Below are 10,239 nucleotides of genomic sequence, written 5' to 3' on the forward strand. Positions count from 1 at the left end.
GAGAGGAGAGGAGAGGAGAGGAGAGGAGAGGAGAGGAGAGAAAGAAAATTTGAGGCTAGCCTGAATTATAGTGTGGATTTCAAGGTCAGCCTGGGAAACTGAGTAAGATCTCAAAACAATATTTTTTTCGAAGGGCTAGAGATATCATTCCGTGCTAGAGGCCTGGGTTTAATCCACAGTACCCCCTCCCTCTAGAAAACAACTGTGTTCACACATTTAACTCCTTAGGGGAGTGTGTACTCAGCACAGGCTCATGAGTTTACAGTACAGTCCAAAAATGCATCCGTTTTTCCTTCCAGCCCCTGCTCTGAGACTAATTATTTATTAAAAAATTCTAGGCCATAAGCTTTGGCTCAGTCCCTGCCTAGCTCGTACCCGTTCAAACTATTCTGTGTCTTCCACATGGTTAGTTACTGCTCCCTCTAGGGTTCACTTTGCCCCTGCGACACCCTGATCCTTGACTACAGGGGAGGGTGTGGAGAGGCCCACTTCCTCATTAGCACCCTGCTCAAATCTCCCTCTGTAGCTCTCCCTGCATCTCCTTTTAGTCTTTCACTATTTCCCAGAATCCTCTCTCTTCCTACCGGTGTCCCACCCCCTATTTCCTGCCTCAGCTCATTGGCTAGTGTCATTTTTATTGACAGGTGTTACTTATAAGGGATTCTCTCTATACAGTACTATTGAATGGGGTGGGGACTTGAACCCAGAACCACGTGGCTTCTCACGGAGGAGAGGCCCTTAGGAATTAACAGAGGGCATCACACTGTTTACACTCTAGAGTTATCCGGACAGCTGTAGTTGCACACGTGATAACTGGCGGCACCCACTCTTACCACGTGACCATGTGTTCTTGCCATGTGACTGTGGCAGTTCCATGATGAGGACTCCTCTCAGTTTCTACTCTGTCACAGCCCTGCCCTGGACTCATGTGGACAGTCCCTTTCAGACACCCGAACCTTAGCTGTGTGAGTTGTCATCTCTCCTAGGACCTAGCCTACAACATACAACATAAGATTGTAGTGTCACTGTCCCCACTGGTAGTGTCACTGCTCCCCCTGGGCCTCAGACTACCTGCCTGTGAAATGGGATTGTTCTCCACATAGATGCTTTGCTTTGCATAAATCAATACGAGGCAGCCTGAAGTGGGTCCTATACCCACCCCAAGCCCCCCCCCACCCCCCCCCTCCGCCCTGTCCCCAGGGGAGGAGTTTACAACTCTCTCTGCCTTTAGTTTACAACTGGATTCTGAATAAGAGAGAGAATAAGGATGGGAAGGAGCATAAAGGAGGCCAACAACCCCTGGATCCACCCCTCCGTGGGGCTCTGGCTGGTCACTGAGTTCCTACTGCCCTCTGCCTAGAAAGGCATGGAGAGCAGCCATGGTGAGTGGGCAGTGGGAACCCTGGCTGGCCAGCGAATGAAAAAGGGGCTCTGACTAGATAGATGATGGTGGTTGTTTACAAAGTGGCTGAGGCAGGATAGAACGTCTCTAGGGCCATCCTAGCTGGAGCCATTGAGAGTGGAGACCAGGCACAGCCACACACTCATGAAGTGAGTTCTCCTGGGATCCCTGTTGGTGGCCATCTTGGCAACTGATCACTCGACCTATTGGCCCCAGACAGGACTGTTCTACCTGGACCATCTGTTCTAGGAGCACAGGCTGACACCTGAGCCCCCGGGCTTGAGGCCTCCCCAGCATGGGCAGATTAGGACATGTCCTGCAGAGAAACTAGGGCAGAGAATTGTAACCCCAAAGAGTGCAGGCCTAGGCAACCTCACATCTGTTACCATTAAATGTAAGAACTTCAGTGCTCTTTGACAGGCCCACCATGGCCCACCAGGAGCCCCTTGAAGGGAGGTGTGGAAGTTGCTGGAAGCCCTGAGCGTGCTTGGAGCTTCGGCAGGAGGAAGGCTCTGCTGGAAAGAGCCTGTTTGACACACTTTCTCTGACCAGACCATCCCAGGCCTCAGCACAGGGCAGAGCCTTGTTTCCATTTGGGTTCCTCTTCTCTGCCAGACATCCACCGGACCTACCCTCTGACTCCCGTAGGCCTTTGTCTGCCAAGGGCGTCACAAAATGGCCGACATAGCCGACTGGCTGTGTCGGCCATTTTGTAGCTGAATCCAGCCTTGAGGAGAAAGAGACCCCTGCTTCCCGCCTGTCCTGAGTGGCCTGGCCAAAGCCCAGGACCTGCCCCCACAATGTTTGGCTTCGGCCATGGCTGCCCTGGGCTTGGCACAGCCAGCTTTTGGCAAGGCAGCCTGGGAGTCCTGGCCCCTTACCCAGCTCACTTATGCCTTGCTACCCTGCGAGGCTTTATCACCAAGCAGACAGGGAGAGAGAGTGGCCGGACATCACAATCCAGAAAGCCGGCCACTCACACTGTACTTTTAGAGAGGGCGTCTTTGGCAGAGGCGGGGTCAGCACGAATGGGCCTAGAAATAATGTCTGTATTGTGGCACTGGGTTTCTGAGTAGAGCCATCAACAAGCACAGATTTGAGTTTGGTCCTCCTGGAGAGGAAAGCCTTGGTCCTCCAAATGCCCCTCATATCCTTGACCTGCCCAAGGACCTTGGGCCTCCCTGGCTGAGCATGGCATAGAATGCCAGGGTTTCACAGTGACCAGCCAGTCTCCCGGCCGGGGTAGCCTGTGATATCAAGAAGCAGTCCAGGTGCTTGCTAGTCGAGGCTGCTTAACTCTCAGGCCCACAGGGCCAGTGGACCAGGCCACCAAGGCTCTGACTACCCCAACACAGCCCCCCACCCCCACCTCCCCACTCGCTATGTAGTGGCTGCCTGGTTCAGCATCTCGGCTCAGCAGGGATCCACTGTAAGCCCCCTAAGAGCTTCCTGTGCCTGTTCACAAGCTCACATTGTTCCTCTGCCTTCCCAGAGATCAGAAGCAGCAAGTCCCAGAGCGCTACCATAATGATGCCGTCCAGGTCCACAGTACCACTGGCTGCCTTGGTCATTGCCATAATGACAGTACATTCCAGCTTCTCAAGGTAGGACAACCCAGGGCATGCTCTGGGAGGCCAGGAGTGACTGGAAGGCTCTGCTACCCCTGTGATGGGGGGTGGGGGGGCCCTTAGAAAAATGAGGAGATAGTTCCAAGTAAAACTCTTCTTGGGCAGCAGGGGGGCTACATGATGCTCTGTAACTGTTCTTCTGCCTGGTCCTGTTATCTCTCCACCAGGATAGCAAGAAGCCATGTAGAGAGACAAGCTGTCTCATTTAGGAACCTGGCCCCAAGCTTCTTTCCCTACAGCTTCCAGGCAGAAAATTCTGTCACCCTGAAGTGATACTTGTTCAGGCCATGCCCTCCTTCCAGAGACCCAGCAGAATGTTCACAATTTACCGGCCCAGATCAATGCCTTCCCACGTGCCGGGCTAGGACAGAGCCTCCTGGGATCCTGGAGTATAAGCTTCATAGAACAGGAAATGGCTCCCAAGGAAGGGCGAGGTCCAGGGGGAGCTGATGAGGAGGGGTGGTCTGTCAGCGAGCAGGCAGAGTCCTCATGATGTCATGTCTGTAGTCAATTCCCACTCACCCTCCTATGACCCAGATGAGGCTTTGACTGAGAATATCTACAGATGAACACATAGCTTCGTGCTCAGAGCTGGTGACCTGTAGCCTAAATGTCTAGCTCCGAGCTGAGTCCAGGGACCAGGGTCCCTGCACAGTGGCCTTTCCCTACTGTATTCCAGGCCTTCTGTGCTTTGCCCTAGGCATAAGCCAGCAACTTCCTCATGGCTTCCGATGCTGTCCATATCAGACAACTATCTCGCTAGCTCTCCAGAGAAGGTCCATGGCCAACTGACTTGCCTCAGACCCTGTTTCTAGATGGGGAGAGCTAGGCTCAGCTATATGGGCCTCCTCAGGCAGCTGAGACCTTGAATCTTCCTTTTTTCTCTCTCCTGAGTTTTGCTATGGGCCCTAGATCGAGGGGTAGGCAAGCTACCAGAGCACTGCAGACCCCGAGCTAAACAGAGCTGAGTGCAGATCGGATCCAGCATGGGACCATCATGAAGTGTGTAAGGCTACAAGAGCCAGGTCGAAGGCATATAGATGCCAGCTCTGGGTGTGGCCCTGTGTAACTGGTCCGCGCTTGGAAGAGGGCGCCCAAGCCTGTCCAGCACTCTGCCACACACCTGCCAGAGCGTTCCAGTCTAAAGCCAGGGGAAACTCCACAAAGCCCAGGTCATCTTCACTCAGATGTGATCTTTGTAGCATCTAGGGGGCTTTTGCATTAATCATTTCTCTAAACCTTGCACAAAGTTACTTGTCTTGATGAGTGAGATTCTTGTTCACCCCCTAACATGCCTGTCCTAGCTAGATCCAAGATGGTGCCCACTGGGCATGGCCTGCCCCCGGGCATGCCGACCCATGCCTACCCAGTGAGCATGCATCTTTTTAACTTTATGGGCCGTGTTCACAAGGAGATCCGCCTTCTGCCCAGCCGGATGCCACCCCCCTCCTGCCGTTCCCAGACTCACTGTTGGCACGGCCTACTGAGCAGAGACACTGGCCGCTTTATGGGAGAAACCTAATCAGGGAAGCCAGGAGAGGGGGGGTTACCGTGTGTGTGGGGGTCTGGCTCTTGGTGGCCCCAAGCCAAGCCTGAGGTGACTTCAGGGTGACACTGTCTGTCTGCCTCTCTCCCTCCAGACATCCGCCCAGCCCTGAAAGGGCCACCTGCCTGCCTAGGCCTTTGGCGCACCTGTCCTGGCCAGCCTGGCTCCTCCCCCAGGCAGACACTGCAGGACTGGGACAGGACTGAGAGGTGGCGGCTGGCAGATGGCAGGGCGTCTGCTGACTGCTCACTCCCTGCCCGCCCCGCCACTGGCCCTCCTCCAGCCTGTCCCCACTGGGACCCTGCAGTCTGTTTCAGGACCCCTTCCTTGTTACCCCCTTGAGAAAGGAGTCATTTCTGTGGGTCCCAAGCCCCAGGCCCGAGGCCAGGCTGTTTCACAGGTGGGCTTGACACATCGGAACGCTTCCCAAATATGGAACTGGGTCTTTTCCTTCTCCTTCACAAATGGGTCTAGAGATGACCAGAGATCCAGAAAGGGTGACCCTCCCTGAAGTCTTGTGGAACCAGCGTAAGTCCCCCCCAGGTAGGGTAGAGCTGCCCTGAAACTGAAGAGACCGTGATAGCCATGCCTGCCACCAGAGTGTGGAGAGGCACTGTGAGAGGAACGGGCCTAAGACAGGTACCTGTGGGTCAGCCTCACCAGAGCAGAGCCAGCACCCCCCTGCCCCCCGGGGGAGCAGGAGCCTTGTGGAAAGAAACAGGAAAAACAGGTCAGCGGTTCCTGGCAGACGGACAGACCAGAGCAAAAGCCAGGAGGTGGGAAGGACCTGGGAGATGGCCAAGGAGGGCAGAGGAGACTTGCCCAGGGCATTTCGCGGCTTTGTGGGTTGGGGGCAGGGCTGATGGGCACAGTGGGAAGGATCCGAGAAAGGGTGTCAGCGTGACAGATAGCTCGGCTGTCTTGGGAGCCCATGTGAGACTGGTAGTCAGGGAGGGGGCTTTCCCACCCTTGTGTGTCCTCACCAGACCCTCAATAGCCAATGGGCTCATCTTCCCATCCTTGAGTCGTGGTTGGGGGAGGGGGATGTTAACAAGGCCTGCAACAAAGCACTCCGGCTTGACGGACAGAAGTGGGCAGATCCTTGTCTTCATATTCTGTACCCCAGGCTCAGCTCCAGAGCCCTTCAGCTGGCCAGGCTTCTCCCTCACGGCCGCCATGTCCCTGCTTGGCCTTCCTTCCGTCTTACCAATGGCTCTGCCATGATGTTTTGGGCCCGAGGGAGGTAGGATAGTGACTTGATTCATGGTGTGAGTCTGTAGTCGAGTGAGCCCTTTCTCTGGGTCTCTGCTCTTTGGGAGAGTTCAAGGCCCATTTGCCCTACGTCCTAGGGAAGTTGTACCTAACTGGTGATTTCCGAGAGGGGATTCGCTCTCCTTCCAATCATCAGCCAGGCGGGCCACTGGCCACCCATAAAATCACGCTTGCCCACCACGGGTGAAGTTGGAGCATAGTCTCTGACCCACATGCCCAGCACAGGGCTGAGCTTAGAGGCCGTTCCATCCAAGGCTTTGCATGCAAAGTGTCACCAGGCAAAAGGCAGACTGGATGAAAATGTCATTGTGCTATAGGATATTAAGGAGTGGCCAGGGGAGGCCACCAGGGGCCAGGCTTTCTCCCTTCTGAAGTTGATGATCATTGCTTTTGTTTCTAACCCCCAAGGTGGTCAGGAAGTGGAACCAAGCAGGAAGTTCTGCATGCCCATGGCTTCCCTGTGGTGAGTAGGGCCCCAATGTCCTTTCTCTGGAAAGTAGGGAAACTTGAGAGTGAGGAAGGCTAGGGTCAGAAGCATATTCCTGCCAGTGCTCCAGGACCTGCCCTCAGCTTAGATGTCTTTACCTGGAGGCCTTGTGCTCCCCCCAACCCCTGCCCTCAGTAGTGTGCCCCACCCCACCCCCCAGCAATCTACCCCAGATGACACATCTACCCATGATATGATATGATATGGTGACCTTTGACCCTGTATCAGCCTACTTAGGTTGGGCATGGTTTAACAGAGATTCAGTTCCATTCATCACCAGCTCCAAGTGGAAGAGACGTAGCCTCCTAACCTGAGGACACGCTATCTACAGGTCACTGAGCCCTGAGAGACCTCTGGGGACCTCAGCATGAGGTGCCTTTCTTTTCTCTGTACCCCAGGCACCATTACTCAGTCCCCCAGTGTGATCCTGCTTCCCCCAGGGCACCTGGTATCAATGGAGGATCTGCCAGAAGGTCTTGCCTAGAGAAAGGCCAGATGAGGGAGACAGAGTCACATCTGTTCCGGTGTTGGGCTAAGGCACAGTGGGTGGTGGCCCCACTGTCCTTGCTAGAACTAGGATGCTTGTGTCCTGGTGTTTCTCTACCATAGCTTGGGCTCTGCAAGGCTTCTGTTGCAATGAAGCCCAGATTCAGGGAGGCTCACCAAGTACAGAACAGGCGCTTGGGGGCTGCCACAGTGGCATACACCAGCCTCCTGCTGCTAAGTAGAGTGGCTGAGAATCCCCAGGGGTCAGCCAAAAGGACCCCACGGAAATGCATGATGGTGCCCAAAGTCAGAGGGGCCAGTCTCGACCTTTCCAGCCAGTCCTGCCCATGTACTTGTATCCTGACAGCCAAGGGCAGAACCCAAAGTGTTGAGAGACCTGGGGTTGATGTCTGACCTCTTTCCTCCTTCAAAGTGCTTCTGGGGGCGGTGGGGGTGGGGTGGGTGCCGGGCTCAGATGGAGATGACCAATGTGGTCTCTAGCTATTCCACCACATCCGGGCACAGCCTGGGAACCGACAAGATTAACCATGGCCAGTCAAGCCTACAGAGAGGCTAAGCAGTGTGGGACACCCCTCAGCCTTCTCACCTGGGCCACCCATCATAGATAGGATCATCAAAGGGGCCCTTCACCACTCTCTTCCCACGCCTCTTTCTGCCTTGCTCCCTCTGCAGGGACCATCCTTGAGGATATTTGACCTGCCTGTTAGTGAAAGGGTCCAGGCTTGAGGCAGGGGATGGCACCCCAGTGGCTCAGATTTCCTTCTGGGGCTTGGGAGATTAGTGCTTCCTGTCATCACAGGCCTGCCCACTGTGGGCCAGGCCATACCAGCACTCTGGAAACCTTGTTCCCAAGCTCCTCTGCCTCATAGACTCCGGATCTGGGTCCACAATGTGGACTTAGACCTAATGGCTTCATTTTGACCCAGGGGCTTTGGACTTGTCCCTTGACCCTTGGCAGGGAGGAAGGGAGGCGTGACAGTAGACGCTAGGGCTCATGCAGAGAGCAAAAGCTGCCTGGCTTCCTAGGTCTGGGCACAGGGCTTCCCTCCACATGCTGGGCAAACCAGTCTGAGGCCCGAAAGAAGCAGGTCCTTCCCTTCTGAGAGCAGAGCTACCTGAGACCAGAGACTGAGCCTCAGTTTCTTCAGCAATCCCTGTCTCACAGCTGGAGGATTTGATGGCTCAATCCAGCATAGTGCCTGCCTCGGAAGGCTGTGGACAGAGGGAGGCCTGCAGCAGAGTCTCCAGTTGATACTGGAGAGCTGAGAGCCACAGGAGCATCTTACAAGGCGGAAGAATGTCCCCACACACTGCTACTGGGCCTTCCCTTACTTGTAAGATGGGCTGACAATACACTTGCCCAAGCCTCCCCCAGCAAGCTAGTGGCTGTGAACAGTATGTATAGCTGGCTGCTGCCCCAGAGCGGGCCTTATCTGATGCAACAAACAGCAAGATCCACGCCAGGCCTCTGTTCTTACTCCGGTGTCCCCCACTGCCAGGCTCAGTCCAAGGCTCTGGGAGCCCCAAGCTCAGAGCCAAGCACAGAGCCCCTGCTGGCCTCCGGAAGTGCTAGTCGTCAGGGACAGACCGGCCATGAGTGTCCTGCCAGGGTCTGCACTTGCGCCCGGCTGGCCACCATGGGGAGTTAGGCTGCCTCCCACAAGGAAAGACTGTTTTGAGCCTCCCCCAGCAAGGTCAGCTCAGGCCACCCTGAGAAGAGGGAGGGACAGAACTAGAGCCCACGAGGTGGGGGGCTCTTCCTGCCTAAGGGGAAGAGGGTACATGCCCAAGGCTACTACTTAGCAGGAGTCCTGGTGGTTCTACTACGCTAGAGTTGAGTGGATAGAAGCTGGGCCTCAGCCAGGTGGACACTGGAAGCATCCTGGACCTTGGTGGCCTTTAACAAATGACACCCTTCCCCCATAGTGGCCACTCCTGTTTAGTAACTGCTCAGTGCCCGGTGCTTTCTCTCTCTTCTCCCCGTCTCCCCTTACTCTCTCTGTGATTTTGTTTAAATGTCCCTGGCCCACTTTGAGAGAATCCCAGTCCTCTATTAATAACCTCAGCACTGAGCTGCCTGTGTCGGGGTGGGGGGGGGCTCACCATGTCCCCAGCTCTCCTTCTTCCTCTAGGAGGGACCTCAAGAAGCCGTGACATCCAGCTCTACGCCAAGACTGACTGACGGCCTTTGGGGTGAGGTAGTAGGTTGTATGGTTTTGGGCTCTGCCCCGCTCTGCGGTAACTATACAATCTACTGTCTTTCCTGAAGTGGCCGCAATATCTGCAGTGGATACAACGGCGGCCCTGGCTGGGGAGACTGAGGGAGGGGCAGGGGGTGATAGCTACCTTGCAAAAAGAGCCTGACGGAGACCTTGGATAGTCCCTTGACCTCTCTGGGCTGTTACTCATCTGTATAAGGGTTGGGGCATAGCGATGAAAACAGACAGCATTTTCAGGGCACCTCCTCTCCCTGGCCCACACTGAAGGGGCCTTCCTGTCCCTGGCCCCATATCAGACCTGTGCTCACAGGTCTCCATGAAAAGAGGGTCTGGACTAGACCTTCAACTATGTTCCAGAGTTGCCCAGGCTTTCCAGTGCAGGGTCAGGCCTCTGACGAGCAAGCGTTAGCTTCTTCTTCATCTACACAGAGGCAGAGCGTCTCTTCTGAGAAGAAATTGAAAAGGAGCCATTCTTAGCACACCCATGAGCACAGCCTGCAGATGGACCGTGTAGGCTACTGTCCCCTGTCCCTGGGGCAATGGGTTCAGACACCAGAGACTTCCTCCATTTGTCTGGTAGGCACAGGCCTTTCTCACTGAGCCTCTGTCTCCACTTCCCCCTCCCCCACCCTGCCCTGTGCCCTATGGCTCTAGTGGCCTGTGGCCAGGGTGGGTGGGGAGCGGCTGGGCCTCCTCCAGAACACGGACACCGCAGGGTGAGGTAGTAGGTTGTGTGGTTTCAGGGCAGTGATGTTGCCCCTCCGAAGATAACTATACAACCTACTGCCTTCCCTGAGGCGCCCAGGGACACAGCTACATGGAGGCCCCCGCTAAATGGAGCCACAGATTGGGTAGGGGCTATGACGTGGGACCTGGGTATAAATAAAGGATGTTCTGTCATGAACTTACAACTGGTCTTTGGTCATTTTGGAAATACCGAGACTGGCCGTAGAAGACATGAGATTGCCAACCACACCATTGGCATGTTTGCATGCATGAAACATTGCCAGCAAGAGCTGCTCTGGGTAGTGAACAGTACCCTCCCCTCATCTTCCATGTGCCCCTTAGTGGCCCAAGCCCTGGACACCCAAGCCCCTCCACATGAGTGGAGCAACAGACCCTGCGAGTCCAAGTCTCAGAGCACAGTACTGGCTTCCAGTGTCCCTCAGCCTGTGGTC

At 55.3% G+C, this 10,239-nt stretch overlaps 1 protein-coding gene across 5 annotated transcripts in view; it reads left to right on the forward strand.

The window, feature by feature from the left end:
- LOC110310082 overlaps nucleotides 1–9,969 on the forward strand; it is a 34,961-nt gene extending 24,992 nt beyond the window's left edge. For 2 of the 5 annotated variants that reach the window (XR_003835007.1, XM_021182786.2), the window contains exon 4: nucleotides 2,895–9,969. The gene's annotated coding sequence lies outside the window, so the exon portion shown is untranslated. The remainder of the gene's footprint in view (nucleotides 1–2,894) is intronic. The other 3 variants (XR_003835006.1, XR_003835005.1, XR_003835004.1) reach the window with 3 other exon arrangements.
- Nucleotides 9,970–10,239: the final 270 nt, after the last annotated feature.

Source organism: Mus caroli, chromosome 15 (assembly GCF_900094665.2).
Source record: "Mus caroli chromosome 15, CAROLI_EIJ_v1.1, whole genome shotgun sequence".
Taxonomy (NCBI): domain Eukaryota; kingdom Metazoa; phylum Chordata; class Mammalia; order Rodentia; family Muridae; genus Mus; species Mus caroli.